Source organism: Artemia franciscana, chromosome 3 (assembly GCF_032884065.1).
Source record: "Artemia franciscana chromosome 3, ASM3288406v1, whole genome shotgun sequence".
Taxonomy (NCBI): Eukaryota; Metazoa; Arthropoda; class Branchiopoda; order Anostraca; family Artemiidae; genus Artemia; species Artemia franciscana.
The window spans coordinates 34209435-34236906 of NC_088865.1; the positions used below are offsets into that span (position 1 = coordinate 34209435).

General features: G+C 36.0%; 2 protein-coding genes and 1 long non-coding RNA gene across 4 annotated transcripts in view; 2 read left to right on the forward strand and 1 right to left on the reverse strand.

The window, feature by feature from the left end:
* LOC136025206 (uncharacterized) overlaps positions 1-27472 on the forward strand; it is a 248249-nt gene that overhangs the window by 170639 nt on the left and 50138 nt on the right. The gene's annotated exons all lie outside the window — the stretch shown is intronic.
* LOC136025205 (uncharacterized) overlaps positions 1-27472 on the forward strand; it is a 222393-nt gene that overhangs the window by 70806 nt on the left and 124115 nt on the right. The window lies entirely within an intron of this gene.
* Positions 990-27472, reverse strand: LOC136025203 (uncharacterized). The gene is made up of 3 exons (XR_010617036.1): positions 27330-27472; positions 12920-13053; positions 990-1209 (listed from the first exon to the last, which is right to left on the reverse strand). It is a non-coding gene; the product is annotated as an uncharacterized LOC136025203 (long non-coding RNA).

Sequence of the window (27472 nt, forward strand, 5' to 3'; positions counted from 1 at the left end):
ATCACTGGAGGCATAGCTATTAGATCTTTTGACTGGTTTGAACAAAATGACAGCTTCAGAATTTCGATCAGTGTTGAGTAGAGGGCCACCTAAAAAAGGGCAAGAAAAAGGGACTGATTTCCCTCTGATCACTTTTGACTCTTAAAAAGGGCGCTAGAACTTCCGATTTCTGATCAAGTGAGCCCCCTCCGAAGTACATATGACCACCTTTTCCATATGAAGTGCCCCTGGAAAAAAAATAATTCGTTGAAGCCTTATGGATCTTTACTATAGGCAACGTTATACCATTCCTTCTGATTCAGTACGTTTCTTCAATCTAGTGTAATCAACTAAAAAAAAAAATCAATCTAGAAAAAAAAATTCAGTCCTACTGCCCAGGAAAATTCGATAATTCCTTTTTTTTTTTTTTACTTAAACTATAGCTGTTCCTTTATGCCTCTGGTATATCTTAATGAAAGTCTCCTATTTAAAGAAAATAACAGGTATCTTTTGTAAAATTGCTAATGTTTTAGTTCGTTAAATATTTTGTGCCGACGTTTATGTTATAAAAATATGAAAAAGTTGTTATAAGCTTTTTGTTTCAATTTCTTTGCTCTAGGTTTGGCTTCCAAGCGTCCAATTCAGGTGCTAAAATTTTAACAGATTTCGGTGTGTTTTCTAATCAGGAGTTTCTACTAATTTTTGTTTTCATTCCAGACTGTGAAGTAACTACTCAGACTTGTAATAATAGTCTAATAGAAAGCTCCTGAGTTCTTATTACAAGTCAATTATTTCTGCTAGCAATCCACACTTATGCAAATCTTATTCTATTATTGCTATTGCAATGCTATTCCAAAAAATAAACTACGATTGGAAAAGGTAACACTAACACAACCCTAAAAAAACACCAATAGAACAAGTTTTATTATTTTTCTCTATCAGGTTTTCCTTAATATTCAATGTTTTTTTAAATTGATTTTAACAGTATACTAAAGAAAGTAAAGTTAAAATCCGGATAAGAACATATAATATTTACTACTCTGGAAACTTTGACAATAACCGTATTTACATAAAATACACGATAGCTGCCACTAAGAAAAGAGGTCTTGTCTATTGACCAATAGTTTGGCTCATATGTAATGGTGTGATGACGAAATCAAAGACAGCGTCGGCCATGTACGCTCCTCGCAAGTTGGCATTCTTCAAATCACTCCCAGAAAAGTCACAGCGCTGAAATTAAAACAACAAAGATGGTTTACAGATCCAATTATCAACAAAAAAGACTTCGGTCAAAATGCTAGTGACATTTTGTATTGTTTAAGAGCTGAGCATTGGAATCATAAACCTAGAGCCACCAATCGATTCTAAGGAGTTTGCTTATGCCAAACAGTGTAATCATTAAATATATTCTTGCATTCAATAATGTATTAACCATAAACCGGAAAATCACCAAATGCTGGGCGAAACTTATGGCTTTGTGTTTTCCGGAGAAAGTAGGAAGTTAATAATCTAACAAAACCGCGTGAAAATTTCTTTTATGACACTAAATCAGAAAACTAGTTTTTGAATCGGCTGATTTGGCTGATGTTATTTTTCGGTAAAACTAGTAAAAATTGAGTATAAGAAAGCAAATGCGATGAAAACTATTCTGGTTCACACTGTTCGTTGCAAAACATAGTAAAAGGTCTTTCTCATAAATCGAAACAGAACAAAGCTGACAGACAAATGCTAATAACTCCAACGATCTTCTCACAAACACTGTCTAATAAAATAAGGAGCTTTAAAGAAATGAAGCACAATAGCCAGTTGGTATATTAACAGATCCTAAATTCGGTCAACTCAAATAAGTGTCAGGGGGTCCAGCATTGTAAATCGATTCCAAACTCGTTCAAAATGTATACGCTGAACGTTTGATGACAGAGAAAGTATCTAAACAGCAATATTCAAGATATGTTGGTCTTTGATGCATGTACATAATGATAATTTGGCAGGATATAAGTAATTAATTAATTAAAATGTGTTTCTAATTAAAGAGAGCAACAAAACCGGGAAACCTAGCGCCAAAATGCTTATCCTAGGTACTACAACCACTAGTACCAGCTGTACCTAGGAATTTTAAGATGTATCCAATGAGACGCTTACCTAGAGATTTCCACTGACAGTGAATCTCGAGGAGAGTAAATTCTCCATGGCGTGATAAGAGTTTGCAGTCTGTAAACTACAACCTGATTGCAAAGCCTTATCACGCTAAAAGGCTGCAAACCCAAATTATCAGTATCAAACTGCAGGCAACTTTAAGACTTCTTGCACTACACGTTAATTTAAAAGGACAAGACTGGGCATTTTTTTAATAAACGAATAAAACTACCGACACCTATTCATTTTGAATGCGTTTGCTCCTGTTTTAGCAATCATAGAAAAGACAAGAAGAATTTAGTCAATTTTTCATTCAGGATCTAATTTTTGAGTCAAAATGGCTCCTCTAGATGAGCTGGGACCATGCTGATAGGGTTTTATACATTCAATTTCTGGCTGTGAATGATAAAAGTTCCTCACCGCCTGCCGTGCACAAAGTGTGGTGGTAAAGTAGCAATGCTACTTGGCAGTTTTCAAATTTGCTGGCATATTTTGTCTAAAAATATCATTATTACGTATAAGAATCAGTTTTGCTAAAAGAAAAGCAGTCAAAACACAAGTTGTGCTCTGTCATCCAAAAAGCGGGGTAGCACAGTGACAATGCTACTTGACGGTTTTCAGGGCCTAATAAAATTTAAGGCAGATTTTGTCTGAAAATATCATTTTTACATATAAAAATAATTTTTGCTCAAAGAAAAGCAGTCAAAACACAAGTTGTGCTCTGTCGTGCAAAAAGCAGGGTAATACAGTGACAATGCTACTTGACAGTTTTCATGGCCTAGTAAAATTTGTTGGCAGATTTTGTCTAAAACTATCATTTTTACATATAAAAATAATTTTTGCTCAAAGAAAAGCAGTCAAAACACAAGTTGTGCTCTATCGTGCAAAAAGCGGGGTAGCACAGTGACAATCTTACTTAACGGTTTTCATGGCCTAGTAAAATTTTTTAGCAGATTTTTTTCTGAAAATACCATTGCTTCCGCTATCCACAAATATTTGGGGATTTTCGCAGAAATCTGTCTTCTCAAAAAAAAAATGATTCCCTAGTGATTTATCAATATTTACAATCCACCCTTAGTAAATATCACTTAACTGGACATTATTTCTTCACTACTTTCCAAAGTTTTAGTTTCAATTATTTACTGTCCAATTTTTTTTTATATCTGGAAGTGACGTAGCGAATGGGACAAAATAGGGATGTGTTCAGAAACAGCTCGAGACGGCCATTGTCTAGATGGGGAGTGACAATTGGGGAGAATACTTGCTGTCCGAGGGTTTGTTATTGCATTTTTTTTTTATTATTATTTTTTTTTGCAAAACGGAGGAACAACGAAACCCTGCTTCCTCAAGGGTTTCCAAACTAGCTTTTATTAAGCGCAGAGAGTATGGCACCTTGCCTTCTTTTGAAATTATTCACAAGGCTCTTTTTTGGATTGATTCAATCTTCCGGTTCTTCGCGAGAGATACCAGGGTACCAAACTGGACAAGCATATTCGAGATGCCGGCGGACAAAAGACGAGTAAATCCTTAATGAGTGGGAAGGGTGGACGCTAAATTCATTTAAGAGCTTAAGGAGGGTGATAGACACATTAGCTCAATGGATGCTGTCTTTAACGTGGAAATCCCACTTCAAATTTGAAGAAATTGTGACGCCAAGTAGTTTAAATGAGTCCATTTAGGTGATCAACAAATTTCCATCGGTCAGGAAATTCCTTTGCGAGGCTATTAATCATGACTGAAAATAGGAGGGGATCTAGGAAAGTACCTTGGGGTATGACATTGTGGACAGGGAGAGGATCCGAATAATGATTCTGGTATTTGACAACCTGCGATCTATTTGTTAAGAAGGAGGCAACCAATTCCACCAGTAAGGGATCAATATTGAACTCGTTGAAAAGTTTCTCAATTAAAATATTGATGTTAAGAAGTTCAAATGCTTTCTGAAGGTCAATGGAAATTAAATTTAGCCAGAAATTAGGCTTTCCGAGGATTTTCCCGATGTGGTCAACAAGAGAAACGAGGTAGTGGGAAGTAGAAGTTGATTTTAGGTTTCCACATTGTTTCAGGAAGTAGAAGTGGATTTTAAGTTCGCGAATCGCCTCAGGTCAGTAAGACGTAGGATTGTTTCCTTTAGTCAATCTACAAGAAATCCTTCATATAGTTTCGAGAAAATAGGAACAAGAGCAATAGGAAGAAAGCCTTCAAAACCAGGCTTTCCGTTTTTCTTTTTAAAAAGGATTATGAAACCCTGTTTCCAAATTGTTGGAATTCACCCAGACTCGGTAATTTCTTTAAATAGGAATGACAAGGGATTAGAAAGGAAGTCACCGAAGGCAATAATAAGAAGGAACGGGATATCCAAAGGACAAACCCTTGTTTTTATTAGTTTTTCAATTCTTCTTTCTATCTCAGATGGGGAAACAGTGAGAAAAGAAAGGGATAGGGCTCCTGTTGGTAATTGATCAGACAATACTGGAAGGCTCTGGACAATGGAAGCGAGGAATTTATTTTGATTATTGGCAGTACCTTCAGGGGACTCGTGTAGATTGAAGTTAGGCTGAACCTTATTCTTGTAGTACAATCGTGCCAATTTACGAATTTCTCTTTTAATTGATTTTCCTAGTTCATTGGCTTCATCCAGTTTACCATTTTCGAAAAGCTTCCATTTGTTGTTACTTAGCGTTTTTATAGTTTGGTTATTAAATGGTTTATCACTGAAGCACCTTTTAAATCTTTTTTCAATCAAATTTGATATTTATCAATTAGCCTTTTGTGGAACAAAGCCATTTTCTCATCAACCTTTTTTAACCTATAAATATCAGACCAATCTTCAGTGTTCAGCCACATACCAAAAGGAAGAACCCCAGAATTTTGAAGAGGACGATAAGTGCCATAAGTTGTTGAGAAAGAATGCTTAAAATTTGAGGAGGGGATAAAAGAATCACACAAAAGATGATAACTCCCACCTAATGGGGGCAAAGTTGAGGGAGGGCTGTAAAAATTATTAATATTAGTTAAAAGAAAATCAAGATAGGTATTTCGCCGAGTCGTTGGTGTTTTAACAATTTGTTTTACTTTATGTCAGGAGCAAAACGAATCCATTTTAAGATCGTTGGCATCACCAACTAAAAAAAGGCCAGCATCGGTGTACTTAGAAATAACAAAATCAGCATCTATCCGCAATTCCTGGATGAATTTACGTTTTGAAGCAATATTCTGATTTGGGGAGTAATAGAAAACAACTGTTGCAATAATATTAAATTGACGAGTGAGAACTTGTGGTCTAATACTTAGCCAGAGGATTTCATCATACTCGGATAAATTAGGGACTACAATAACCTTTTGGTAAAGGTTACTGTTAGTAAAAAACAAAACATCGCCACCTTTTTTTCCGAGTGGGTGGTCTACAGGACAGAGTTTTATAAACTCTGAATAATTTGTCTGACGCAGGGACCCTGGGTCATGGGACAATACTTCAGTAATAGCTATAATAGCTATAATTAATATTAGTGGCTAGCTGTTACTAACACCTAGTTGGTGGGGGTGCTTCGCGCCCCAACCCCCCGAGCCCCCCCGCGCGCGTAAGTCGTTACGCGCCATATTAGTTACGCGCCATTGTAGTTGTGTCCCTATGTCCCACCTGTGAATATAGATAGATATATATATATATATATATATATATATATATATATATATATATATATATATATATATATATATATATATATATATATATATATATATATGTTTTTAACTACGTAAAACTTGCGAATATACAACATTCTTTGCTGTCCCATTGTCTGTGCATATAAATAGATTGTCAGGTTTACCGACTCTTGAACATGCAACATATTAGGGTCCATGGGAAAACAATCCGTATTCAGATCTATATCTCATGATTCTAATGATTGCCCTTGAGCTTTGTTGATGGCGATTGCTAATCGACCATTCCCTGTGTCGCCGTCGTCATTTATATATCCCGCTGTGTCCCCCGGCGTCCCCGTTGTAGTTGTGTCCCTGTGTCCCGGTCGTCATTTGTATCCTGGTGTCCCAGTCTGTGATTTCTCTTTGAGTGTCCCGGGCGTCATTTATATTCCTTGTGTCCCGGTGTCCCGGTCGTCATTTGTGTCCCGGTGTCCCGGTCTGTATATACATTCGTTTTTGAATTGGTCTTTTTTTTTAGTTTTTAGTTTTTTACCTTTTTTTAGTTTTTTAGTTATACCTCATGATTCTAATGATTGCCCTTGAGCTTTGTTGATGGTGATTGCTAATCGAACATTCCCTGTGTCCCCGTCGTCATTTATATATCCCCCTGTGCCCCCCGGCGTCCCCGTTCTAGTTGTGTCCCTGTGTCCCGGTCGTCATTTATATTCCCTGTGTCCCGGTCGTCATTTGTATCCCGGTGTCCCGGTCTGTATATACATTCGTTTTTGAAATGGTATATGATGAAATAAATTTTTGTATTTTTCCCCTTTTTTCTTTTTAGTTTTTTTTTATTTTCATTTTTTTTAGTTTTGTTTTTCTCCTTTATTTTTCATTTTTTTTCCTTTTTTCTTTTTTTTTTTTTCTTTTTTTTTCTTTTTTTTTCTTTTTTTTTCTTTTTTTTTAGTTTTTTAGCTTTTTTAGTTTTTTTATTAGTTTTTAGTTTTTTTTCTTTTTAGTTTTTTTATAGTTTTTACCTTTTTTAATTTTTTTTAGTTTTTTTCTACTTATGTCCTGGTCGTCATTTATACTCCCTGTGTCCCGGTCGTCATTTGTGTCCTGGTGCTTTGTTGATGGTGATTGCTAATCGAACATTCCTTGTGTCACGGTCGCTTTCTCTTTGAGTGTCCCGGTCGTCATTTATATTCCCTATGTGCCGGTGTCCCGGTCGTCATTTGTGTCCCGATGTCCCGGTCTGTAATTTCGTCAGTCGAAAACATGACGTCAGTCAACACACAAACATGACGTCACCCGACAGACTCACACACACACAGACAACTTATTTTTATATATATAGAAGATAGATATAGTGATCTATATAGTAATAGCTATAATTAGATTTGATTCTGAAAGCACATCGATTTCGGTTAGCTTTTCAAAATTAAGACTTTCGGCAGTAGTAAATAAAATTTTAGGAAATACCAACCGATTGGGGAATCGCGACAGGGAGACATGATGAGTTTGAGAATTTCCTGGTAGGGGTTTTAGTTTAATATTATGATGCTTTGGAGAAGAAGGGAAAGAGAAGGATTTACCTTGGGGATTTAGAGGTGGGGGATGGGCAAGGATATGGACGAAGCATGATGAGGAAGCTGCAACTTGTTTCCAGTTGACGGAAAGTGAGCACAACTGTGCTCAATGTGCTGGAGATGGAATTTCGTGGAGATAGAGTAAGAAGAAATCACTACGAATTTCAAAGGCTGCTGATGGGTTACGTGGGAGGATGTTACTAATGCTAAAAATCATAATTTTGAAAAGCTCTCAGCTCCTAAAAAAAAAACTAGTTTGTAAACCCTTGAGCGAAAGAAGGTTTCGTTGTGCATCCGTTTTGCAAAATATGCAAGAACAAACCCTCGGACGACAAGTATTTTCCCCAAACATTACTCACCATATAGATTACCGTCGCCTCGAGCTGTTTCTGAACCTATCCCTATATTGTCTCTCATTCGCTGCATTACTTCCAGATATGAAAAAACTTTTGTCCCCTTCATCACAGAAAAATGAATAAAATATCCCGCTAGTTTCTCCGTTTTTTCTCTCTTTTTTTTATTGGCTGATGGTGCTGCCCAGGTTGTGGCACTTATTTGCTTGTCCTCCCCCCTCTGTTTTTTAGTTTCCCTTTTAATTTTTATATGTTTTGCATTTCGTTCTCTTTTTTGTGTTTACTCTCTTATTTTTGTCCCCCCCCCCCTCCCCTTTTTGACCAGTTTTTATCTTTTTAACTCTTTTATTGACTTTATGCAGTTAAATTATCCACACTTTTTTAGTGTCCCTTTTAATTTTTATATAAATTTATATCTTGTTCTTTTTTTGTATTTATTTGCTTATTTTGCCCCCCTTCCACTTTTTTTAATGTCACTTTTAATTCTTTTTCTGACTTGAAATTGTTTAAGTTTATTTTGACCAGTTTTTATCCTTTTAACCTTTTAATTGACTTATTACAGTTTAATTATTGAATCACAAATGATTATTGATCGTGATTTTTCTTTTTCGCTGTTGTTTCTGCATTTTTCCCAGTTTTAGTGTAATTATATGATTTGTCGACTCCAAAGTCCCAATTCTGTCCTTTATGGGCTTGTGATAAGATGTAGTACCAGCTCTGGTGAATATTAGACACTATCTAAGAAATATATACTACGAGTATATATTTCTAAACTTTTAAATTGCAATACAGACTGCTTATTTATAATCAACAGGTGCAAATTTATCCCGATCAAACACTGTTTAAAAAGGACTGTGTTCGGAAGGTTAAGTATTTCCACTCGACTTTCATTATTACAGAAAAATCATAAAAAGCTGAAATTAAGCCAACTTTCTAGTTTTTTACACCAACAATTCATATCGTTTCCTATCTCTCTCCGACCTCAGAAACTCGGAATTTATTATATTTACCACCTGTTGCCTCTTGCAGGAGGCTTTAACCTTCCTAACCTTCCTACTTGATAAAAAAAAAAAAAAAACTTTAGGAGGATCAGAGTTTTATGAGATCAGATATTGAAATTGTATTTTTGGGGATCTTTTGGGCGATCCAAAACTTTAGAGGGATAATTGAAAATGTATTTTAATGACGCTGAAAAAAAATGTTTCGATAACGGAATTTTCGTTTTCCTTCATCTTTTAACATTTAGTTCAGGGAAGTATTTGACAGTTCCTGGAAAAAAAATACTAAGCGGATGGGAGGAGGGATTGAATCTCTACATCATTTCATGGTCCTAATAGGCCATAATGTAAAGCGTAACATATTCAAAGAAGCAAAAAAGAACTAAAAGGTAGCCAATGAAATACAGCACAAGCTTTTACTCGTCACGAAGTAATTACAGCAAAGACTAGATCATTAATTATAAGTGCAATTACTAGTTCCATCATCTTACTTGGCTAGTCGTAACTATTCTCCATTTTCTCTGCAGAACACTAATTGAGCAGCTTAGCAAAGAGGGAAATTTGACCTTCCCTTTCATCCAATTAGACGCCCGAAAAAAAAACAAGCAAAGAATTGGTTACATTTTCATTTAATCAAACAAAAAACGCTTTTGCAAAACAAACTCCCTGCCCTTATTTCAAGAGACGTATCCTCAGTAATATTCTATAGCAAAACTTTTTTTATCACGTGAAAATTGATATAAAATAAGAAAGATAACTTCAGAGTGTCATTTATTTATGTATTTTTTTTTTTTGTCTTGGGGTCACACACGGTAGTGTATTGTTTATGTTTTTTTTTTATTTCGGTATATGGTTTCATTCTCCATATTTTATTATTCTCCATATTGTCTCTTTATTTTCTTTGAATTTAGCACAGCCTCGCAAGCTTCGCTTATGTTGTGCTATTGATTAAGAAATGTTTATTTCTAATAAAATTGTTCTACTACTACTACTATAGTTTTTTTAAAAGGTTCTAAGACGACAATGATTAGATAACGATGAAAAAGAAAAATGAAGTAAAATCAACACAAGATTTGGAGCCAATTAACAAATAATTCCTAAAAAACTAATAATTCGACTAAGACATCTTTTTCGCCGTTCTTAGCACCGGAAAAGCACTGAAGAAATAACTTATCTTTATTCTGAACCTAAGAATAAAGTTAGTGTCCAACAGCCTTAAAAACTTGAACTAAAATTATAAAATTAAAGAGCTGTGTGACCGAAAACAAAACACATGTACATCCGGAAAACAACCAAGCAAACAAAGGCAAAAGGGTGAGCCCCGTATGCTATTATAATCCCCTGACACATACATATATGTATGCAGAAAGTTATTCGGACACTGGCCCAATTTCGACAAGAACCCACAAAGAGGAATATCAAATGCAAGACAGAAGACAATATAGGAAAAGCCCCAGTAATTGTTATATTTCTTCTTTACGTGCCCTTACAGCTCCGCGAGGACACGAACTTGCTTATTTTCCCCGTCGATCCGAAAGAAAAAAAAAACCTATTGTTCCAAAGTCAAATTATCACCAATAAAAATTGAAAAATGAGAACTGAAATTGCTATTCAAGTCCATTTTTAAGACTTCTCTGTAAAAAAATTCGCCCATGACCCTTTAGAAAATGATCTGGACAATAAGCAAGTTGGTTGGTGGCCTGTATATTCTATAAAATTACACAGACACAGAGTCTTAATTAAATCGCAATAATTTTTAGATTTCTTCTTTATGTGCCCGTACATCTATGCAAGGACACGAGATTGGACATGTTTTACGTCGACCCAAAAGGAAAAAAAAATCTTTTATTCTAAAAATCAAATTACCCTGAGAATAATTTGAAAAACTGCTCAATAAATTGCTATTTGAACGTGTGCTCAAGGACCTACTAATAAGTTAGATGAAACTATTCTGGGTATCGTCAATTCCAGAGACATCCCTCATTTATTGGAGATATGGCTAAGTCTATAACAAGTGATCCGACATGCCTGAGTTTACAGCATGAAAAGCCACAACGCAAACACTTCGTAATAATCAAAATTACGGTCGTGTGTTAATGGGTGTTAACATAGTACATTTATAAATAACCTTAACCTCGATAGTAACTCGGAACATACAATTTCAGTTCATTTGACATGTTTAGTTTATTCCTATTAGGTAATGTGCTCGGCTTATAAAGATCACCTCAATTTATCCGACATTCAAACGAGGATGTTGGATATGATATAATGTAGCTTAATTTAAAGTAAAATACGACCCCCTTTTCTATCGCAAGGGACTTCAAAGATTTACAATTAATTTCACAGAGTTGTCGATTTCTCTTTTTCTAGTTTTAAGTTAAGCCCCCCCCCCCTGTCTCCATTATGTAAGATCGAAAGGTATATATCATTATGTAAGATATATTATGTATATATATATATATATATATATATATATATATATATATATATATATATATATATATATATATATATATATATACTTTTTTACTTGGCAAGTTCAAATACATTTTAACTCGTTTTTCTCGGCTCAAAGACTTGTTTTTGTTTTTTTTTATTTTGCACTTCTGTTATTTGGATATATATATATATATATTATATATATATATATATATATATATATATATATATATATATATATATATATATATATATATATATATATATATATACTTATTTACTTGGCAAGTTTACTTACATTTTAACTCGTTTTCCTTGGCTCACAGACTTGTTTTTTTTGTATTTCTTTTTTTTTGTATTTTGCACTTCTGTTATTTGTATTTTTGTCACACAGATTTGTTAAATTTATAACCCATTTTTTTAACACTTCCAAATGTCCAATTATTTCCCAATTTTACCAGTACACGCACTTCCGATGACAGTGCAATAATATAACATCAAAATTCCCCCTTTTGTGTACTCGTCCTGGAATAAATAAAACAACATAAATCCGTGAGTGGTCACAGCAAAAGGTATAAAGCTAACACTATTATGCAAGACTTGATAGTGCAGCGGCTAGAACACTTTGCTGAGGCTGTGGCAACTCAGGTTCAAATTTTACGAATAACAAATTGTGTTCAGAGAAGACTGAACACTTTTTGTCTTAAAGAAGACTAAAAGTCAAAATAATAAATGTAAAACAATATCTTTTTTAAATGTACTTCATTTTATCGTTTTAAAATTGGAATAAAAACCAGATAATAATATTGTTCTCGATAATCTATGATTATAAGTGAAAACCATGAATATAAGTGAAAACGAGGGGCAGAAAACGGATCAGATTTTACATAACTTGATGTTTTTAACTCGCTGCCTTTTTTTCATTTACGCATTTATAACTAAGATCAATTCGATATCTTGGTTATGTGAGGCCCAATCCGTTTTCCACCCCTCGTTTTCACTTATATTGATAGATTCTCCAGAAAAAAATTCCACTCTTTAGTCTGTTTTGAAAACGAGATTTTAATAAATTGTTTTTATTTACCATTTTATACCTAGTTGTAATATAATTGGTTATGAACTGGTGAAGGTTTGGTTCGAGCCCAAATATCTAGATCTTGACAGTGAAAATGTCCAGGGATCTGACCATTTTCCGTTCTGCCTGGACATTACAATCGATACTAACACTTTATTGCGCCATCAATTAATCAATAATTGACAAGCGTTGACAAAATGGTCAAGGCAATGCTACTATTTAACCTACAGAACTATATACATATTTGGCAAGAAATCGAATTATTGGCAGTTGTTCTTGAATCTTGGCAGCATGTCTTGTTGTAGAGATGTTGACAATAACTCTAGCTCTAGCTCAGTGGCATGACTCTGTAAGCTTAGCCAGAGTCGACCCAGTTCTAAATGGGTACCTGGAGAAATCCGTGGAAGGTAAACAGGAAGGGTGTGCGAAAGCACAAGATGGTCCCTCCCCCATTACACTTCCTGGCTGAAGGGCCAAGAAACGGAGATCAGCACCGCCGGTAGGGACTGTAAAGTCTAATGCCGCATCCTTTACCTTTACCTTTTACCTTATACTTTGAGCAGAAACAAAATTAAGCAGTTACAGCAAAAGCTTGGAACTCTAACGACTTAATTAGTAGTCACATTTCACTTATAATTTTTATCGTTTTTACTACCGTTACACTTATTTTTGTTTGTCTTATTATAGGGAAACAAAGTTCAGTCTCACCTCTAAATTGGCACCAGCAAAATCAGTGCCCCGTAAATAACAATTTTGAAGGTTGGCATCTTTCAATATACTAACTCGCAAATTAGCACCATCCAAATTGGCTTCTTCTAAATTAGCTCCCCGCAGATTAACGCCTACAAAGGAACTAGACTTTAAACTAAGCTGGAACAACGCAATTTAACTGTGACTTTATAATTCAACAATACGATTTAACAAGACTTAAGGCTAATTCAGCATAAGCAGTAGAAAAGGTGACATCGTTGGGATATTTATTGGGATTATTTATGGGGATATTAAGGGTATACGAAGGAAGAAATTTGTTACGAGAAACAATCCAATCTGATTTAGCTTTGAACTGAAAATATTAGATTAAAATATGTCAGCTACAAAAATCAAAACATACACCCATTACGGAGGTTTTCAGACTTTTTGTGTTTGAAGTGCATGTTTTCATATTAATTGCATTAAACTGAATATAGAAATCCAATTTAAACTAAATTTTGACAAGGAATACATTAAATATTATGCACAGGCCGAGTTTAATAAAAAAAAAAGGTCCATCTACACTAAGCACAATCAACATGTGAAAGCATGGTTTATGTATCCTAAAAAAATGTAATTTACAAACCCACAAAGTCCCTTCGTACAAGGTTGAGAATAAATTGTATTTGTATTACACCACTTACAAATTTTCAAAATACTCTCCATTAGCACATATACATGTTTCCCCTCTCTGACTACTACTACTAAAAATTCACCGCATCGCCAAGCCACCTGACTCCAACACAACTAACCACGCTCCTCCTCCGTCCCAATCCATTCAAAGCCACCCTCATCCTCCCAGGAAGTTCCCATTTCCCTTAAATTTTTCTTTATGATACCCTCCCACCACAACTACGGAGGTCCTGCTTTCCTTTCAGCCCTTGAAGGTTGGCCGAAAAGGAAAATCTTGGACAATCTGTCATCCTTCATCCGCAGAACGTTCCCAAGCCATATCAGCCTTTCTCTCACTATAGCCATAGAAAGCGTGATTGAACCGCACTTTTCGTACAGCCTACTGTTTGAAATACGGTCAGTCAACCGGGTACCAGAACAATCCGTGGGCAATTTCTCTGGAAAATATCTAGCAAATCATCTTCCGCTTTTCGGAGCACCCATGCTTCAGAACCATATTTGAACACCGTCATCACCGTAGCTTCCAATATTCTAATCTTTGTTTGAAGACTTATCTTCCAATTCTTCTAAAAAATTTTCAACTGTGAAAAAAAAACTTGAGCCTTAGCTATTCTATTTTTAACTTCTTTGCTGCTCCTACCGTCTTTACTATTAATACTACCAAGGTAAGGGAAGCTATCCACCAGATAAATCTTTTCGTTACCCAACGTAACTTTTTCTTCTTCACTTGTTCCCAGAGGCGCCATTTGGGCCAAATCTTGGGGTGGGCATGAACTCCATCTGGGCCCCCCCGATTCACTTTGTGTCGCGTAAGAAAAATCCGGGTTTTGGCAGCACATTGATCGAATATTCTAAGTAAAAATGCATTTTCAGCACCCGTGTGTTGCTTGAAAATGTACTGTAACCAAATGTGGAACTCAGCCACAATGACCTCTAAGATTAATTATAACAACGAAAAATACAATCAACGAGGTTAAGTGATTAAACTGAAAGTGGAAAATTCAACCAGACTACAGGCTGGCATTCCTCAGCGAGAAACTTTCGTATTTAAGTAAACAATACGTTGGTGAAAGTAACCTTCATTGTTATTCTGAGGGTTGTAACCAAAATCTCAGTGTCCCTTCAGCAGAAATCTTCCAGATAAAATATATTTACAAAAAGGAAAAACATAACAAGAAAAAAAATACAACAACATTCAAGGTAACAAGGGGAACCGCCGAGCTTTCATCTTTGCAAAATCGTCAACAAGCTGGTTGTAGTCCAATATTTTTACTAAATCCTTCTCTGCAAATATCAAAAAAAAGGCGACTGAGACGATCATCTCCTGTTGTAGACCGCAGGTAGTTTTTCACTATTTCTAGGCTAGAAAACAAACGCTCATTGCTCGCTGTTGTCTCAGGAAGTGTGGCAGCAATACGAAGTACTTTAATTACTTCTGAGTAAGCCACTGGTAATGCCTGAAGATGGTCGACAATGTCTAGGAAGTTTTCCGGCTTTTTCTCCTCATTGAGCAAGAAACGCTTGGCAATACCAGCTTGAGATTCGAGAAGAATGCTGTCGATATCCAGCTCGCCGTAAAGAGAAGAGAAAAGCTTGAGCAGCTCTGTGTCCATAAACTTGGTTGAGCTTGGATCCAAGGCTTCGAGCGTACTCAGCACTGGCAAGTTATCTGTGAACCTTCTGTTAAATTCGGCTAGTAGACGGTCAAAAATTTTGAAGTATTCTTGCTTCATTTCATCCCCCAAAGTAGTAGTCCGATTTCCAGATTCGATGAAATTCTTTCCTAGCGTCAAAGTTGTCACACACTGTTTCTGATGCTTGGTGATCTTTTGAATTCTTCAAGGTCGTCCTTTCTGACCAACAGAGGAGGGTCTAGTCGCGGGTCCATTCACAGCCAATTTCGAGTTCTGTTGCAAACTCTTTAGCCTTCTTGAAAAGCGATACAAATGAAGCATCTGAACGCAAGTCGGTAAGTTTGCTTCTTGTGGCCTGAATCAGGGTGCACGATCGAGAAATAACCAAGTCGACGGCGACGGCATGGAGTTGCTGAAACAGCGATTTCGTCATTCGCGTAATTGCTTCTATGTAGTGCAATTGGAAGATAACAAGGAACTATTCCATCAAGGAATGATAGGCCAGGAACTGACCTATTTTAGTCTATCAACTTAGAGGAATTACTGCAAATATTCAGAATTTATAATATTAATATAATCATCTAGGAAACGGGTATTTGACAGAACTTGAGAATTAGATTATGTATCTAACCTGCTTTCAAAGTTTACAATGGTTAATAGCAAATAGTGGTATTATTTTGGCCGGCAAAGGACCCTTTTTGGTGGAATCTTGGGCCCCCTGGAAAATCTGGAGTGGGCATTTGCCCACCCCTGCCCCCACCCCAAATGGCGCCTCTGCCTATTCCTAGCCTTAGCGACTTAATCTTCTTAACATCAATTTTCAAACCTAGCACCCTGAACTCGCAAAACCTCCAAAAGTTCATCATTTTGCTCACACTTTCATCTAGGATGCTTAAATTATCGGCATAATCCATAAGTCCAGGAACGTTTTTCGTCCCATTTGATTCCGCGTTCTCCTATTGCCTTTCCACTCTCTGAAGTTACTTAAAAAATGTCTCAATACAAGCTTCTTTTGGTTGCCACTTAGTATACTATTTTATACTGAAATTACCTCTTCATCTTATGAAAACCCCCTACCTATGAGGTTTTTTCTTGGTCTCACGGGCACAAAGAAATCACATGGGGACAGATCAGATGATTAGGAGGAGGGGTAAAATTCACACTCTTTTCTTCTTCAAAGATATCGTATTCTGGTAGCCGTGTGCGCAGATAGATTGTCAAGATTTAGCAAAAGATGCCCGCTTTTGGACTTCGAATACTATGATCTTACTGTGGCAAGAACTTTAGGAAGAAAATAATTCATGTACTATCCAAATTGACTGTATGACGTGTTTTCAAGGTCACAGAAGTGAGAACTACCCTGAGTTGTTTTCTCCCCTGGAAAGCATCCCACAGGGGACAGTCTTTTCTTCAGGATTTCGGTCATAGTGGAAGACCCACGTTTCATCATCTGCAACAATTTTGTGGGTCTTTTCAGACTTCCCTCCATTGAATGTTTCTTGCATAAAGAGAAAGATCGATCCCATCTATCTGCATATTCGTATTTCTGTCAGAGAATATTGCCTCTGGCGGGCAGATCTGTTAATAAGAGTTACCAAAAATCCCGAGTACTCAGATGGCACAAAACAGGAAAAGGTTTTTCAAAAACTGTATTGCAAAAACTAGAAGAGACAAAAAATTTGCCTTAAAGACGGAATATTTTCTTCTTTTTTAGCAGTATGTATGGCATAAGTCGTCTGAATTAAAAACTATAGCCAGACAATTTTTTTTTTCAACAATCGACATTTTTGCTAAATGATTTCGAGCACCTCTGTGAAAAAGTGACATCTATATATACCCAATGGCTTGAAAAAAAACATGATAGTATAGGCCCAGCAGAAATATTACTGATAACAATACAAGCAAAATACAACGGAACGATAATAGTTTTCTGATAAATAATACAATTTAAGATTTTTTTTTAATTTCGAAGGATGCAAAGATAAAAATGTTTGAATTTACGGTCTGTTTCTTAAATCTTTCTCCTTACCGGAATCTAAAAAAAAAAGTTTTTCGCCAAAACCGATTTAATCTTCCACTGAAATGGTTTTCAAGACGATCTAAAGAAAACTTTAAAGCAACAACAGTCCAAATTTTCTTTATGTTACTGGAGGTTTGCCTGTTACTGAACAAAGAAAATTGTTCCAAAGTTGTAATTGATACTTTGGCCTTATATATATTTTTGTTATGAGATTTCTCTAATCCGTACATACAAATTCGTAATATTCTGAAAAATAAACATTTTTCTTGCAAAAAAATAATCGATTTATATCCTTCATATGAAAGAAACCAGGGCTGAAGAGAAAAATATCTGTAAAACAATTTTAACACGTTGGCCCTTTTTATTATTAGATTTTTATAACCTGGACACACAAATTAGTAATATTTCGAAAACTACACATGTTTTTTCTTTACTTTTTTTTTAATCCAACTATGTCTGTCAAGTAAAATGAACCAGGGTTGAAGTAAAGAATATCTGTAAAATAATTCTTATTAGCTCTGACGCTCAACTGAAGAAATAGCTTTAATCTTATTTTCATTCCAACCTTTCATTCATTCATATTTGAATCAATATCAAACATTTTTACTGTTTTTTGTCTACCAAATCATATTCAAAGTTTTCTTTACTGTACTTACCATCTACAGAAGACCTAACTTGTCTCGACTTTTCCTAATGTTAATTCACCCGCGTTTTGAGTCTAGTGATACAAGGTCAATGGCCACGGGCATCGTATCTAATCCTAATAATTTTCCTCGTTTAAGATGAGTAAGTGTATACGCACGAAGAGGCTTTGGATCATCAAAATTTCCATGGAGATAATTACAAGGTTGAACGGAAATGAATAAAATTTATTTTCTACTGACGAAAGGAAATCAAAATCCTTTCAGTTTCAGACTCGTGTAGAAAATTAGAAAATACATCGAACAGAGGAACTTGGGACGCTTCCTAATCTTAAATGAAGGACCCGGATGCGAATCTGATGAGAAATGAGAAGCTCAGCTAGGTTAGTGGTTTAGTTGTTACGCACTTGAAGCTGAAAGGTGACTGAGCACGATCTAGAGCCTCTTATAGAAAAATAAAAATTAGAACAAGAAGTATCCAAAACCTAAAACATTTCCTCAGATGTAGCCATCAAAACAAGTCACGTAGTAGGTTTTATATCAGGGTCAAAATGACATTCTGAATTAGGTGGCTGAGTTGATTCTTAGCTTTGAAAAAAAAACAGAGTTCACAAGTATATTTGACTTAGTACAGGGGGAAAGCTTTTTCAGCATATTATAAGTAAAATGAAATCATAAGCAGCACAACCGCGCTGCGTAAGTAAAGAGCAAGGTGGGCACAATATATGATTTATTTAGTTGAGAGGTCCAAAATTATGTATTTGAGAATGACAGCCCACCCCCCAACAGCCCAGGGGGTAAGGGTTGTAAGTTATGCCCTGGGAGCATATAAGGTTCACACAGAAAGGGTGATGGTATACAACTCAGAGGTGGTCATTGGATTGGTAATCATAAGTTCTAGTGTCCTTTTTAAGATTCAGAGTGATCGGAGGATGGATACCTTCCCCTCGCCATAGCTCGTATTTTCCCGAAATACATCTGACGGAAATTTCGAAATGGCCATTTGTTGTCGTAGAAACTTTGAAAGCAGCTCATTCGATTGGAAACTGAAAGGGTCAGGGCCCTTTTTAAATAGTCAAAAGTAATTGAAGGGCAACTAACCGCCTTTTCACTCCCACCATTTGCCAAAACAAATCTAATCGAAATTTTGAAAGAGCCATTTTGTTCAACGTAATCGAAAGGTTTGGAAATTGTAAGTTATGCTCTGGTGGCATATAGGTTATATAGAGAAAAGGTGATGGTATAAACTTCGGAGATGGCTCTGAAGTGATCGGAGGGTGGATATCCTCGTCCCCCCACACCTCACATTTTGCCTAAGTGCATCTGATAGAAATTTTGACATGACCATTTGTTGTCGTAGAAACTTCGAAAACAGCTCATTCGATTGAAAATTGAAGGACCAGTGCCCTTTCAATAGTCGAAAGTGATCGGAGGGCAACTAAATACCCCCCCCCCCCCCGAAGCCCACCATATACCCAAACACATCCAATTAAAATTTTGAGATAGCCATTTTGTTCAACGTTATTGAAATATCTGGAAACTATGTGTTTGAGGATGACATACCCCCCCCCTAAGCCCTCAGGTTAAGGTTGTAAGTTATGCCCTGGGGGCATATAATATATTTATAGAAAGAGTGATCGTATAAACTCTGGGAGGGGTTCATTTGATTGGTAATCTGAAGTTCTAGTTCCTTTTTCAGATTCAGAGCGATCGGAGGAAAAACTTCAAAATAGACTCACCTGATTGGAAATTGAAAGGGCTAGTGCCCTTTTTATTAGTCAAAAGTTATTTGAGGGAAACAAGCCACCACCCCCCCTCCAAGGATATAAATTCCTAAAACACATCTACTCAAAATTTCGAGATAACCATTTTCTTCAGCGTAGTTGAAAGTTCTGTAAATTATATTTTTGACAATACCCATACCTTCTCAAGACTAGAATATAATTTGCACTTTACTGACAAAACTGGCTGTGAATTTTTCAGTTTAGTAAACATATATTGATATTTCTTAAAGTTTTAATAGTTTGTTATTTATTAAAGCTAAAAAACTTAAAACATTTTAAACGTATTTGGTTTATTTAAATCATACGATAAATAACCGAGTAAAACTTAAAACGAGCAAAATTAACAACCCCCAGGGTTGACAACCCCCACCCCTTCAAAAGACGAGAACATAATTTCTACTTTACTGAAAACTAAATACATTTCAAATGTTTTCACTTTGTTTTTAATCGTTTAAAATGTTTCTACTAGATATATGAAGGGGGAAGTCCTCCCCCTTGCACTCCAATTAAACCACGAGTGTCTGGTACCCTTTTTGAGAGTAACAAAAGATTGGAGGGTAAGCAGCCCTTCTCTCAAGCCCATTCATTTTCCAAACACATCCAGTCAAAACTTTGAGATAGCCTTTTTGTTCAGCATAGTAGAATGGTCCAGCGACTATGTTTTTAGGGATATTAGGCATGTCAACCACTCATAATTATGCAATTGATCCATTATACTTCAAAACTAAATTTTGTTTTAAAACAAATTTAAAAGCATTGTGTTTATGGTTGCCAATAGGACACCTTAGATCTAGGACGACTTTGAGTATTAAGTTGAAATTTTTGAGGATACTACTGTTACCATTTCTGCTCTTACAATTTAAATAAATAAAAAAGTGTAAGCGTATCCCTGTTTTCAAAGAGAATAAAAACAATCTTTTGGGAATGATAATAAGTTTTATTTGTCAGGTCAATTTCAGAAGCAATAAGGTTAAATTAAAATATACTATTTGTGTCAGGACAAAAAAAAGTTGAAGAAGTTTCTCCAACATACAAATAGCAACCCATATTATGGATTCTTATAGGAAAAAATGAAAATATATACAATATTATTTTTTTCATGAAGAAGACTGTGAATATAAAACGGACAAAAATTAGTTTAAAAAATATTTTCCATACGACACGTTTTTCAAAGAAGAATAAAGAGCTCCATTAAGCCAAGAATGAGCAAAATTAAAGTCAAAATATTCCTTCAATCGTAAAATTACCGCAATAAATACTAAATGAAATCAAACATAAATGAAATACAAAACGAGCAAAAACAATAGGCAGCGCAATAGAATTGCTTAAGTAAAGAAAGATGTTGGCACATTTATTTTTTTTTTCTGTCTTAGACCAGGGCACTTCGTATGGAAGGATTTGTCATAGAAGCTTAAAAAAAGCTCTTTCTATTAGAAATTGAAAGATCTAGTGCTCTTTTCAGTAGTCAAAGATGATTGCAGAGCAACTACCCCCCCACGCCCAACATTTCCTCAGGCACATCCAATCAAAATTTTGGGATAGCCATTTTGTTCAACGTAGTTGAAAGGTCCGTAAATTATGTCTTTGAGGATGACATCCCCCCAGAGCCCTCAGGGCAAAATTTCAAAGTTATGCCCCAGCTCATTCGATTTGAAATTGAGAGGGCTAATCACCTTTTTAATAGTTGAAAGTGATAGGAGGGCGAAACAATAGGCCCCCGCCCATCATTTCTCCAAACACTTCTGATCAAAAATTTTGGTATAGCCATTTTGTTCAACGCAGTTGAAAGTCCTGGAACTTATGTCTTTGAAGATTACATCCCCCACAGTCCTCAGGACAAAGGTTGTATGTTATACCCTTGGGGTATATAAGATTTTTATAGAAAGCGTTGTCAAAGAAACTTCAAAAAGGCTCATTAGATTGGAAATTGAGAGGATTAGCGCACTTTTTATTAGTCGAAAGTGATCGGAGGGCAAATAACCCCCCCCCCACGCCCATCATTTTCCCGAACACTTTCAATCAAAATTTTGATATAGCCATTTTGTTCAACGTAGTTGAAAGGTCCGGAAATTATATCTCTGAATATGAAAGCCGCCCCCCCTCCATTCCTCGGGGCAAGGGTTGTAAGTTATGGTCTAGGGGCATATAAAGATTTTTATAGAGATCGAGGTCACACATGTAATCATGAGCTCTAGTGCTCCTATTTAGAGCCAAAGTGCACGGAGGTTAGCTCCCCCCACACACACAAACACGTCGTATTGTCCCGGAATGCATCTAACAGAAATTTTGAGATAGCCATTTTATTCAAAATAGTTTAGATATAATATAACACGGCTTTTGGGTTTGAAGCAAACCCCCAGAGCCTGGGGACAAGGGTTTTAAGTTGTGCCTTGGGATATTTTAGGTAATTATGAAGGGATGGTTGCACAAACTTTGGAGGAGGCTCATTTGGCTGGAAGTTGGAAGCTCTAGTTCCCTTTTAAGAGCCAAACGTGATGGAGCGCAGCAAGCCCCCCCTTCTTCCCCCAACTACCACTCTTTACCAAACGAATCTTATTAAATCTTATTAAAATTGTGAGATAGCAATTTTGCTCAAAATAGTCCAAGGAACACATAACAATGCCTCTAGAGTTGACACCCCCCCAGTGACCTGAAGATAGAGCTATAAGTCGTATAAGTCATGGGGGTATATAAGGTTTTTATGGAATGGGTAGCCGTATAAACTTCAGATGGGGCTCATTTGATTTAAAATTGGAAGTTATAAAGCCCCATGCTCATTCCCCAACGACATTCAATCAAAATTCGGAGATAGCAATTTTGTTCATTGCAGTTGAAGGGTCCGTACATTATGTTCTTGAGGAAGACAACCCCGCTCGCACAGCTCTCAGGGCAAGGGTTGTAAGTTATGCATAAAATAAACAATTTTGAGAACGTCCCGACATACATCAATTAAAAAAATTTGAGACAGTCATTCATTCATATTGTTCCAAAAATCACATAACAATGCTTTTGGAATTGATACAAACCACCAGAGCCTGGGGGCGACAGTAGTAAGTTATGCCGCAGGGCATTTAAGGTTTTTTATGGAGGGGATGCGTTGTTTAACTTCAAAAAGGGCTTATTTGGTTTAAAATTGGAATTTCTAGTTCTTTTTAAGCTTCAAAAGTTATGGGGGGCATTATTTCTGCGAAATAACTTATATTATTCAGTTAGACCAGGGATTTTGAACTAGCCAGAACGCACTATGTGTATACTTTTAATACCACTATAGTTACTATAGCTAATTACGCTAAGGGTATTAAGGTGAAGCTTTTAGGGGATATTTAGCAGGAGTTACAATTAAACGAAAAAAAATGTATGCATGCAGGTTTTCAAAAGAAGGAACTAATTCGATTCAAAATTTAAAGAGATGGTGCCCTTTTTAAGAGCAATTAAATAAAAAAAACAAGTTTTTTTTAACTGAAAGTAAGGATCGAAATTCAAACTTAAAACGAACAGAAATTACTCCGTATAGGAAAGGGGCTTTTTTTTCCCAACACCCCGCTCTTCAAGCTAAAGTTTGACTCTTTCTCTTAACTTTACTTTTAAAACAGTAAAAACTTCAGCGTAAAGAGTGGGGCGTTGAGGAGTAAAAGCCCTTTTCATATACGGAGTAATTTCTGTTCGTTTTAAGTTTTAATTTCGCTCCTTACTTTCAGTTAAAAAAAACTTGTTTTTTTATATTTAATTTCTTAACTTTTTGAATTAATGCATGTTTTGATTTTGCTCTCCGCTGATTAAAACGAAATTTGCATATTAATTTTTTGGCTAAATGGCTTTCTCATAGTTTTGATCGGAAGATTTTGAGAAATAGGATCGGGGGAGGATGCCTAGTTACCCTCAAATTTTGTGATTACTTAAAAAGGCAACTAGAAGTTTTAATTTTTTACGAACGTTTTCATTAGTAAAAAATATACGTAACTTACGAATTAACTTACGTATGGAACTTCTATATTCGTATATGAGAGGGTTCACCGCCTCTTCAATACCTCGCTCTTTACACTAAAGCTTAAATTTTGTCCCAATTCTTTAAGAATAACCCCTAAATCACGAAGGCCGTAGAATAAATAGTTGAAATCGCTAAAAAATACTTTAGCGTAAAGAGCGAGGTATTACGAGGAGGTGAACCCCTCATATGCGATATTATTTCTGTTCGTTTTAAGTTTTGATGCTGCTCCTTACTTTCAGTTGAAAAAAACTTTTCATATTTATTTTTTCATTGTTTTTTAAATAATGCCAGAAAATCATGCGCCCCCTTCATTGAAATTCACTTCCTCCATGGCAAACTCCTCCATGAAAAGATCCTTCCACGTAACCCCCTTTAACTTCTCCAACCCCCCCCCCCCCCGAAACCAAAAAATCCCCCTGAAAACGTCCCACGGGACGTTTTCCACGGAGAGTGTGGAACGTTTTCCAGAACTTGCAGTCCCTCCCACGGGGACTGTGGGGGAGTAAGTCGTCCCCAAAGACATAGTTATTAGCTTTTCTGATTATGGTGAATAAAATGGCTATCTCAGAATTTTGATCCGGTGACTTTGGGGAAACAATGAGCGTGGGAGGGGGCCTAGGTGCCCTCCAATTTTTTTGGTCACTTAAAAAGGGCACTAAAACGTTTAATTCCCGTTAGAATGAGCCCTCTTGGAACATTCTGGGACCACTGGGTCGATACGATCATCCCTGGGAAAAAGAATAAAAAACAAATAAACGCGCACCCGTGATCGGTCTTGTGGCAAAAAATACGAATATCCACATTTTTATAGATAGGAGCTTGAAACTTCTACAGAGGGGTTCTCTGATACGCTGAATGCGATGGTGTGATTTTCGTTAAGATTCTATGACTTTTAGAGGGTGTTTCCTCCCATTGTCTAAAATAAGGCAAATATTCTCAGGCCCGTAACGTTTGATGGGTAAGACTAAACTTGATGAAACTTTCATATTTATAATCAGCATTAAAATGCGATTCTTTTGATGTAACTATTGGTATCAAACTTTCATTTTTTACAGTTTCGGTTACTATTGAGCCGTGTCGCTCGTTACTACAGTTCGTTACCACGAACTGCTTGAAAAGAGATTGAAGGGCAAGCAATCCTTCTCTCAAGCCCATTCATTTTCCAAACGCAACCTGTGAAGATTTTGATAAAGCCATTTTGTTCAGCATAGTAGGACGTTCCAGCAACTATGTCTTTAGGGATATTGGAAATGTCCATCTCCCACAATTATGCAATTGCAATTACACCTTAAAATTAAATGTTGGTCTAAAACTAAATTAAAAGGCACTGTGTTTATGGTTGCCAATAAGACACCCTTATTGAAAAATTATCTCCAAAATACAATTAGCAACCCAAACTATGGATTCTTACAAAAAAAAACGGAAAGATGTAAACAATTAAAATATGAAAAAAAACTATGCCAATAAAAAATTAAAAGAAATTAATTTTAAAAGCTTTTTTCCATAGAAAAACTTTTTCAAAGAAAAGTAAAGAGCTCCATTAAGCCGAAAACGAGCAGAAACAGGGTCAAACAATCTTCCAAGCGTAAGAGTAGCACAAATCACTATCAATAAGTAAATGGAACTCAAAACTAACAGAAGTGAATAGTCGAGTCAAACTCAAAACGAGCAAAAAATAACATGAGTAAGGCCGGTAATCCCCATGCCTTCTCAAGTCCACAGCATAATTCGCGCTTTACTGAAAACAAAATACGTTTTATGTGTTTTCATATATTTTTTTTTACTTTCATCAATAGAAAATTATCAAAACTTTAAGGAATAAATATCAGTATATGTCAATTAAACTGACAAGCCACGTCCATTTGTGTTTTTGTTTGTTTTTCAAAAACAAAAAACATCCTTATAAAGACTAGGATGTCACTAGCCATTTTTGCCTCACTTGCCACTGAGACGGTTTGTATTTCGCCAAGCTGGGTTTTTATTTGTCATAGCATCAAAACAACAATGGCGACAAAGAGACTCAAAGTGCTACTAAAAGTTGACAAATTAGAGCTACCACAAAAAATAAGGGAACACCACCCACTTAAGCTCTCCAAAGGTTAGAGGCTCATTTATGCTTTAATGAAAACAAATCGCAATTTGAATAAGACTACAACTACTAACGACACAGTGGAGCACTAAGCCGTCTGAGGCCTGAACATAGCTACGCACGCTCCTCCTCAATTCCAATATATTCAATGCATTCCTCTTTAAACCCTCCCAGGACTTCCATATTCCCCTTAAATCCTCCCTTATGATATCCTCCCACCCCAACAAAAGACGACCTTTTTTTCGTTTGGCCCTAGACGGTTGGCCGACAGAAACAATCTTTGGCCTTTTGTCATACCTCATCCGCATAACATGCCCAAGCCATCTCAACCTTTCTCTCATTACAGCCCTAGAAAGAAGGATTGAACCACACTTTTCGCACAACCAACTGTTGGAGATACTGTCAGTCAGTTGGGTACCCAAAACAATCCGTTGGCAATTTTTCTGGAAAAGATCTAGCGAATTTTCCTCCGCTTTTCAGAGCACCCACGCTTCGGAACCATACTTGACAACTGTCATCACTGTCGCTTCCAATATTCTAATTTCGTTTCGCAGACTTCCAATTCCTCCAAACTTTTTTCGACTGTAAAAAAACACCCTGGGCCTCGGCTATTCTGCTTTTAACATCTTCACTGCACCCTCCGTCTTTACTAATATTACTACCAAGGTAAGTGAAGCTGTCCACTTACCCGATATTCTCGTTACATAACATCACCTTTTTATCTTTAATTATTCCTAGCCTTAGTGACCTAGTCTTCATAAAATAAATTTTCAAACCTATTCTTGCATCCTGAACTCACAATAACCTCTAAAAATGCATTCATTTTTGTTAACTTTTTCGTCTTGGATGCTTAAATCACCAGCATAATCTAAGTCTAGGAGACCTTTACTTCCCATTTGATTCTGTAATCTCCCATTACTTTTCCTGTGCTCCTTAAGACAAAGCCCATCAAATGATACATATAAATGCGGATGGAACACAACCCTGCTTAACTCCTGATTTAATACAAAACCAGCCACTAACCTTATTTTCTACCTTAACCGCAGCACTGGTATTCTTGTATATAGCACTCATCCCTTTAATATGTCTGGTACATCGTATAAGTAAGACCTTATTTAAAGCTATTCTATCAACTGAATCAAACGCTTCCTCATAATCTATAAAATTGAAGACAAAAGGTTTTCAATGATTCTTACACTTCTCAATTATTAATCTAATAATGAAAATTTGGTCGACACATCCTCTACCCTTCCTAAAACCACACCGTTCTTCTCTTATAACTTTATCTACAGTATCTCCAAGCCTGAGAAGTATGATCATACTTATTCAGAAGTTGCTACCTATAGAGCATTTGCTACAGAGTATTTAGAGTATTTGCTACCTACAGAAACCAGGCTAATGCCTCTGTAATTACAACATTCATTCTTATCACCTTTTTATAGAGGGGTTAATTAGAGTTTTCCTAAAAATCGTTAGATACTTCGCCTTTCTCAAAAATCATATTCATAATCTTCAATAAATTATTTCTAACCTCATAACAGCCATGTTTAAAAAGACTCATTTACCACACTATCCGTACCTGGGGCCTTATTATTTTTTATCCTTTTAGCACTGTCACTAGTTCTTCCATACAAAATAAATCTTCACATACGAAGTGTCAAAAACTTTTTAATCCCTTTCAATATCTTCCTATAACTCTATCACGGATTGGAACATTCTCAA